A 9527-nucleotide genomic window follows, 5' to 3' on the forward strand; every position below is an offset into this window, starting at 1 on the left:
CATCAACATCAATTCCATTTGACAGTGTTAAATCTAGAGTATGATTTCGACAATAACTAGGTCCTGAAACATGTTGTCTAACCCCAATAGCGTTCAGAATGTCTATAAATGCTGATCCCAGTGCATCTTTTTCATTATCAACATGGATATTAAAATCACCAATTATTAAAACTTTATCTGCAGCCAGAACTAATGTAAAATCACAAAACTCTTTAATAAAGTATGTATGGTACCCTGGTGGCCTGTATACAGTAGCTAGTAAAAACATCACAGGGGATTTATCATTAACATTTGTTTCTCTGGATAATGTTAGATGAAGGACCATTACTTAAAGCCCGCCCTCTGAGAAATCCTGAAAACATTGTTAAAAATTGAAGCAACACCTCCCCCTTTGCCTTTTGGACGTGACTCATGTTTATAACAACAACAACAACCTTTATTTATAAAGCACATTTAACACAATAAAAATTGATACAAAGTGCTATACATAGTGCATAGCAGGACTACACTATAAAAAACAACAATTACAAATTTCCAAAAGCTAAAGAATAAAAATGTGTTTTCAAAGTAGATTTAAAAATGTCAAATGAAGAAGCAGACCTCACATGATAAGGGAGAGCATTCCAAAGCTTGGGCCCAGCCACAGAAAAGCCCCGATCACCCTTTAATTAACGACTTTGTGACACATTTAAAAGCAAGTGATTTGGAGATCTAAGTGACTTAGCAGGACAGTATGGCACAATAAGATCAAAATATACCTTGGTGCACAGTCAGACAACGCCTTGTAAAGAAACATAACAATCTTAAAATCAACTCGAAACTTAATGGGAAGCCAGTGAAGGGATGCCACAACAGGAGAAATATGATCCATCTTTCTAGACCCAGTCAAAAGTCTTGCAGCTGCATTTTGAATAATTTGTAATCGAGATTGAGAAGATTGAGAGAAAACCACAATAAAGAGAGTTGCAATAATCTAATCGTGATGTTACAAAAGCATGAGTTGCAACTTCTAAGCCTTTGCTTGAAAGAATATTCTTCAAATTTGCAATAGATCTTAAATGGAAAAAGCTTCCTCTAATAACCGCACTAATTTGTTTATCAAAGAGTAGTGAAGAGTCAAAGATCACTCCAAGGTTTTTGATTTGTTTGCATACATTTGTTGAGAGAGGACCTATCTGTGCTTTCAGAGCAGGAGAGGAATCTGCCGGACAACCGAGAATTAAAACCTCTGTTTTATCCTCATTTAACTGCAAAAAATATTCATCATCCTTGATATCATCTACACATTCCAATAACACATCAAATGAAGCAGTGGTGTCAAGCCTTACTGGAAGGTAAAGCTGAGAATCATCTGCATAACAGTGATATGAAATGTTGTACTTCTGAAACATGAGGGCCAAGGGCAGCATATAAAGGGAAAACAATAAAGGTCCCAAAATAGATCCCTGGGACACACCAAACAAAACAGGCGCAGATGACGGGGAACAATTTTCTAAATTTACAGAAAAAGTCTTATTTTCTAGGTAGGAAGCAAAAGACTTTAGTACAGTGCCCCTGACACAAACCATATATTCTAGCTGTTCAAGAAGAATGTTGTGGTCAATGGTATCAAATGCAGCGCTCAGGTCTGACAAAACCAGCACAACACAAGAGCCTGAAAATAGAGCAAGCAAGATATCATTTGTAACCTTTAACAGAGCTGACACAGTGCTATGTAATGATCTAAAGCCAGATTGGAACATGTCCAAAATATTAAATGAATTCAAATAAAATTGGAGCTGTGAAAAAACTACTCGGTCGATAGTTACTGCACATTTTTGGATCTAGTTGAGGTTTTTTTTCAACATAGGTTGTACAATTGCATGTTTAAAACTAGCTGGAACCACACCTTTGGCTAAAGAACTGTTTATGATAGCAGTTACCATATGACTAATGGTAAAAAAAAAAACATCCTTAAAAAGACGAGCTGGGATAATATCTAGCTTAGAACCAGAACACTTCATAGTGGAGATTCTATCAGATAGCTGAGTTGGAGAGATAGGTTTAAATTTAGATAGACAACTCCTAGAACAAGGCAATTGCAAGTGACATGGTTCGGATGGAGCAAAAGAGCTTCTAATAACATACATTTTTTTGAGTGAAATGTTTTAAAAAAATCTTCACAAAGCTCAATAGAGGCCTCAGATAAAATATTCGTGGTTGAATTTAGAATAGAGTCAATCGAATCAAACAGGACTTTTGGACACTTAGCGTTGTCAGAAATTAATTGAGAAAAGAAGTTTGATTTTGCCTTTTTACTGTCGTTTGATAATTGAAAATACTTCATTTTAAAATGTCAAATGAAAACTGTAGCCTATCTTTTTTCAACTTTCGCTCTGCTTTTCGACACTCTTGCCTGAAAGTGCGGGTGACATCATTTAACCATGGCTGGCCAGCAACCTTCATCTTTTTACGCTTAAGCGGAGCAATAGTGTCCATAGATATAGAGGATGCTTTATAAAATATTTCAGTCAAGCATTCAGTATCTGTTTCATTCAGAAAATCATTATTAAAATGTTCAGAAAAATTTTCAGAAAACAAATTTGCTGCATTTGAGTGAATACCTCTAGAGAGAGACATGAAGGCTGAGGGCAAATAGAAGATGGGAGAAAGCACTCAGATTTAAACGTAATAAGATAATGGTCAGACACACATGCATCAATAACCTCCAGATTTTAAATAAAAACCCCACAAGACATTACCAAATCTAGTGTGTGACCCATATTGTGAGTGGGACCACATACAGATTGTACAAAGTTAAAAGACTCTAAAATATTTACAAATTCTTTGACCAACGTTTTAGAAGGGCAGCAGAGATGAATGTTAAAATCCCCAAGAATCAATAGTCTATCAGCCCGAGTCACCAGATCAGAGAGAAAATCTGAAAATTGTTGAATAAAATCCTTATTGCATTTAGGGGGTCTGTAAATCAGCGCACATAGCATAGGACCATTTAAATCAACCTTCAGTAACTGGACTTAAAAAATGAAAAAGGTGTCCGTAGGCACAGACTTACATTTGAAACAGTTTTTAAAAATTGTTGCAACTCCACCACCTTGTCCAGAGGCCCGTGGAAAACTGAAAAAAGCACAGTCAGGAGGAGCAATCTTGTTCGATATTGACCTTGCATTCACTAAGGCCATCTCTACAGTAGCAGGTCAAACAGAATGCCGAGATGTGAGAGGCGCGTGTTTGAGCAAACTAATGTTTTCAAGATTGACACTCTGACTCTTACCATTTGATCTGTGTTATCCTGAAACACAGTCAAAGTCCTCACAAGGGGGTCACGGCGAGATCCACAATGGATGTACCTGTAGCGACGTGTAATTCCCAATGCAGTGCAGCGGTTGTAAATTCAGCCGGAGAGAAGGGAGAACGAATTTAGTCTCTGTAAGTCCACCGAAGAGTATTTAAGCATCATATTTGGAGAATTATCCACACTGGGAATGGAAAACAGACCCCACTTTGAAGAACAAACAGTAGAACTCCTGCACACCAGTATGCAAATGATATAACACCACATTTCAAAATACCACTCATTCAAAATAATGTAATCATCAGGTTATAGCCAGGTTTAGTCAACATCTAGCACATCTAGATTATGATCAGTGATCATATTATTTAAAAAAAGTGATTTCGTAGAAAGGAATCTGAAATTCAATAAGCCAAGCTTTATCATTTGTTTATCCGTATTGCATCTGTTTTTTGTTAGTTGAACCTCAAATAAATTATTACTCTTAAATTGGTTTGGACGTTTTTTGTATTTTCTAGCTCAGGGAACAGACACAGTCTCTATAGTGTGATATTTAGGTGAAAGAGTCTCTATGTGCTGAGAATTAACTGACCTCTATGATGTGAGGCAGCTAGCAGACGGTCGGTTTAGCCAGTCTGTCTGCTTCCTGACGGGGGCCCCAGTTAGTCAAGTATAAACTCTAAGACAATGTGCCATATTTCTAGAGAGAAGAGCGGCACCCCCCCAGGAGGGATGAAGACCATCTCTTTTTAACAGGTCAGGTCTGCCCCATATATCCAATTGTCTATGAAACCTATGTTATTTTGTGGGCACCACTAAGACATCCAGCCATTGATTGATGACAATCTGCTATGCATCTCATCACCACGGTAAGCAAGGAGGTCACCAGAGCATATTACATTGTCTGACATCATGCCTGCAAGTTCACACACCTCTTTAATGTTAAGTTTAGTGATCTCCGACTGGCAAAGTTAAACATCATTAGGCATGAATAACAATCTTACTATATTTACGTTTAGCATTAGCCAGCACTTTTAAATTTGCCAAGATGTCAGGTGGCTGGTGTCTCTATATTCATGTTCCATACAATAGAATCGCCAATAACTAGAGCACTTTCATCAGGTTTCTCAGTAGGTGCATCACTGTCGGAGATCACTAAAAAAATAACATTAAAGAGGTGTTTGAACTTGCAAGTACGATGTCAGTAATATGCTCTGGTCACCTCCTTGCTTACCATGGTGTCGAGATACATAGCATACTGTCGTCAATTAGTGGCTGGAAGTCTAAGTGGTGCCTGCGGAATAACAAGGTTTATAGACATTTAGACAAGTTTAAAAGAGATGGTCTTCATCCCTCCTGGGGTAGTGCCACTCGTCTCTCTAGAAATATGTCACATAGCCTTAAAGTTCGCACTTGACTAACTGAGGCCCAGGTCAGGAAGCACACAGACTGGCTAAATCGACCAACTGCTAGCTGCCTCACGCCACAGAAATCAGTTAAAGGGGTCATATGATGCTGCTAAAAAATTACATTATTTGGTGTAATGAAATGTGTTCATGCGGATTAAGTTTTATTTTTTATTTTTAATTCCACATACTGTACATTATTATTTCTCCTCTATGCCCTGCCTTCTGAAACACATAGATTTTTACAAAGCTTATCTGTCTGAAAAGCTATGTGTGCTGTGATTGGCCAGCTATCCAGTGTATTGAGATTGGCAAAATACCTCAAACTTGTGATGGAAATGTTGCATATTGTGATACCCTCTCCAGCCGGAGTGACGCAACATAAATATTTAAACCCATTATAAATGTGATATAAACATGATTTGTTGTGATTTCGTCTTTTGGAAGGCTAAACAAAATAGTTTTGCTTTCTTCGTGAAACAACATCACACACCGCTGCCTTAAGTGAGCGGAGGCTAGAGAGAACAGAGGTGGGCGGGGTTGACCCCAGGCAGGACTACACCAAATAACTAGTTGATTACAGACAGATCTCGAATATCCATTTTCTGTCCAAGATACAACAAAATGTAGTATCCTCACAATTATATTCCTTCTTAGAGAAAAATAGTATCTTAGAGGACATACCTAAACTCACTGTTTAAATCTTATGTGCCCTCCAGAAGTTTGCGCTCTGCAAGTGAACGACGCCTTGTGGTGCCATCCCAAAGAAGTTCAAAATCACTCTCACTGACCTTTTCCTGGATTGTGACCAGCTGGTGGAATGACCTCCCAATCTCAATTCGTACAGCTGAGTCTTTACTCGTTTTCAAGAAACGTCTAAAGACTCATCTTTTTCGCCAGCACTTAACCAACTAATACTTGCACTTTTCCTTCTTTTCTTGTCTTTTCAATTATAAAAAAAAAAAAAAAAAAAAAAAAAAAAAAAAAAAAAAAAAAACTGGCTATGTGTTCTATACTAGATTAACTGAGTAATTTTACTTGTATAATGTTGTTGTTCTCTTGTTGGCCTGACTGCTTCGATTGTTCTCATTTGTAAGTTGCTTTGGACAAATGATTAAATGTAAATGTAAACGCAAATTTCCAGTCAGGATTTAGACTGATGTACTGAGACTGCTCTCATTAGAGTTACAAATAACCTGCTCTTATCATCTGATCGCGTTTGTATCTCTCTATTAGTGCTACTGGATCTTAGTGCTGCGTTCATCACTATTGACCACAACATTCTTTTGAATAGACTAGAAAACTTTGTTGGCATTAGCGTAAGTACATTGGCATGGTTCAAATCATACTTATCTGACCACCATCAATTTGTAGCAGTGAATGAAGAGGTATCTGTTGATCACAAGTGCAGTACCTCAAGGCTCAGTACTAGGGCCGTTACTTCACGCTTTACATGTTACCCCTGGGAGATTAGCTTTCACTGTTATGCTGATGACACTGAGCTCTATATTTCTTCGCAGCCCGGTGAAACATACCAATTTGAAAATATAACAGAAGGCATAGTCAATATAAAAAACTGGATGAAGAGTAATTTCTTACTGCTAAACAATAATAAAAAAAGAGAGATGTTAATAACGCTTCAGCTCCAGGCAGGACGAAGCGGATATCATCTTCTTTAGGAAGGCCAAACAAAGTAGTTTCACTTTCACAATGAAACACACAGCGTCTTCACACCTTCTTTCTTTGCGTAAACATCTGGGAAGAGTTATGCAAATCTTACCACATAGTGATGTACAGATGTGTGTGTGTGTGTGTGGGGGGGGGGGGTGTTAGAACGAGTCATTTTATAATTAACATCAAAAACAGAGATGTTAATTATCTGACCTAAAACCTCTGCATGGAATAACATAGAACACTGTCTAAGACTCTATGGCTGCTCTGTCAGTTCTTTATCATCAGTTGGGAACCTAGGTGTGCTATTTGATAGCAATCTTTCTTTTGAAAGCCATGTTTCTAGCATTTGTAAAACTGCAATTTTCCATCTTAAAAATATATCTAAATTATGACCTATGCTTTCAATTTCAAATGCAGAAACATTAATTAATGCGCTCATGACCTCAATGTTAGATTATTGTAATACTTTATTGGGTTATTTATTGTTCTGTATGCTTAAAACCGTTATTGCACAATATAGGCCTATTCTTATAAGTTACACAGATAAAACAGTCAGATATGCAGTTTTTTTCTAATTTACACATTCGTAGTAAATCAAGACTTCACAAGTGTCTTGTAAAATAATAATGAAAAAACTCAATGAGATAAACTGTGTACAGAAAGTGAGTACAGAACTCTCAACATTAGGCTACTAAAAAGGTCAGTGTAATCTTTCACTCTGCATCTTTGTTGTTTATGAAGAATTTGGTGCTTGCACATACACCACTTGTATTATTATTGCAGTTAAGATGTTTAAATAGCTGCAGTACTCTCACCTTGCCACAAGTAAAAATGTGTACGCCTGCTCAGACCCTTATGTGGCGGTAAATACTTTTCCATATCAAAGGTCGTCAGTGTGTACATTTTGTTGCATTGTTGAAATGTATCATGTGGATCATTAAAAACTGTTTTTCTTCATCTTGTTCTCCGTCATGTGTGTGATTACCTCACAACTGTGACACCATTGAGTAAATTTTTTTTTTTACCTTATTTTACATATGAGGGACTACAGTATATCTTCCAGTATATGTGTAGCACTTGACTAATTTAATTAATAAAGTAATGTTTTAATGAAGATGTTTTATTATTATTATTATTATTATTTTTATTATTATTATTATTATTATTATATTTTAACTGAATAATTGTTATGGTATTCATTTGTTAAAATTAATTCATTAATATTCATTAATTTATTTGTAAAAAAAAAAAAAATGTCCTGTGTGAATGAATTAATACATACAATAAATGATTAAATGTCATTAGCATCAATGTGGGCGGTAGATAGGTTGGTCAGTCTGTCTGATCCAGACACTGTATAAATGAAAGGACAGAAACGATAGCAGAACAAACTCCTAATAGAAGGAGACTCACTCATGGCCTACGAGACTGAGGATCATGAGATTCAATATTGCTTTCCTGCCATCAACTCATCATGTATCAAGGGAAAACGCTCCAGTCATGAATCCAATATCATGTATGTGTTTTTTTCATTGCTGTCAACATGGACTGTGTTTCTGAACCTGCTGGTGATCATCTCCATCTCTCACTTCAAGAAGCTTCACACTCCAACCAACCTGATCATTCTCTCTCTGGCTGTGGCCGATATGCTTATAGGGCTTATTGTCATGCCTGTGGATGCCATCAAGCTAATTGAGACATGTTGGTACTTTGGAGACACTTTCTGTGACGTGTTTATGATAATCATGGGATTGCTTCTCTCAACATCTATTTGTAATTTAGTTTTAATTGCTGTCGATCGTTATGTGGCTGTGTGTCACCCTTTATTGTACCCACAGAAAATAACAATGACTAAAACTTTAATAAGCATCTGTCTCTGCTGGTTTTTCTCATCAAATTACAATACTGCCTGTTTAGTTAGTAGCAAATATTTTGCAGCTTCCAAAAGATCAGATGCGTGTTATGGAAAATGCTATTTAGTAATAAGTTTTTCTTGGACATTCACTGACCTTTTCTTTTCCTTCTTGTCGCCTTGCACCCTGATTATAACTTTATATTTGAGAATTTTTTATGTTGCACATCAGCAAGTGAAAGTTTTGAACTCCCTGATGAAGAGTGGTAAATGTGTAACAGAAGGATCAGTGAGGAGGAAATCTGAGAGCAAAGCTGCACTGACATTAGGAATCATTGTGACAGTTTATTTGCTTTGCTATATTCCCTACTATATATTGTCTGTAACAGGTACTACAGTAACATCTTCTGCCACAGTAACATTTCTATTATGGAGTTTGTATGTTAACTCCGGTCTAAATCCTCTTATCTATGCTTTATTCTACCGCTGGTTCAAAATAACAATTAAACACATCTTAGCATTTAAAATATTTGAGCCAGCATCCTCTCTTGTGGACATTTTTAAAGATTATTAATGATTTTTGTGGATGATAAAGCACAATCTCTAATGCTAACATACAATTCTAAAGTCTTAGTTTGAGTTTTACATTTAATATGGAAACATTCATTAACAGAAGAAATAAACAAGTACTTACCATGATACTCTTGGGTTTCATTCAATGTTCTTGTCTTGGCCTTATTTTTTTTATTTGGCTGAGATGATTTTTAACATTTCAACATGTTAACAATACACACTTTACTCAACCATGTGACAATTGAGTGTGTAGTTGACATATTCTCTTTTTCTGAGCCTACAAAGCTGGGTCATCAACGTTAATGATAAATGTATTGCAGAATGTGTGGTTTTGAATATATATGCTTAATGATGTTTATGAAATAGAATTGTATTGATGTAGGCTGTTACTGCTGTATTACCTGTCATTTAAATTTAAATGTGCTTTGTATGTTCATATAGTTTATATAAAGCTCAGTGCGGTGACTAATTACTTTTGGTTATCTGCATAAAGTAAAATCTGGGTATAATTGATTTTTATTAAAGTTTATAGTCATTTACATTTTAATTATAATACATATTAAATAAATATTAAAATGTTAGTAATAAATACAATGTAAATAAAAAATATATAGCACTAAAAGGAAATAAACTGCTAATTCCACTCCTACCTCTAAACTTAACTGTAACAATTTCTTAAAAATATGTACAGTTTTATAGAAAAACATAACAGACAAACAAGTGTAATTAC

At 35.9% G+C, this 9527-nt stretch overlaps 1 pseudogene; it reads left to right on the forward strand.

Moving 5' to 3' along the window:
- The first annotated feature begins 7733 nt into the window (after window positions 1-7733).
- On the forward strand, window positions 7734-8902 carry LOC128020682 (trace amine-associated receptor 13c-like; annotated as a pseudogene).
- Window positions 8903-9527: the final 625 nt, after the last annotated feature.

This window comes from Carassius gibelio, chromosome A10 (assembly GCF_023724105.1).
Source record: "Carassius gibelio isolate Cgi1373 ecotype wild population from Czech Republic chromosome A10, carGib1.2-hapl.c, whole genome shotgun sequence".
NCBI classification, from domain to species: domain Eukaryota; kingdom Metazoa; phylum Chordata; class Actinopteri; order Cypriniformes; family Cyprinidae; genus Carassius; species Carassius gibelio.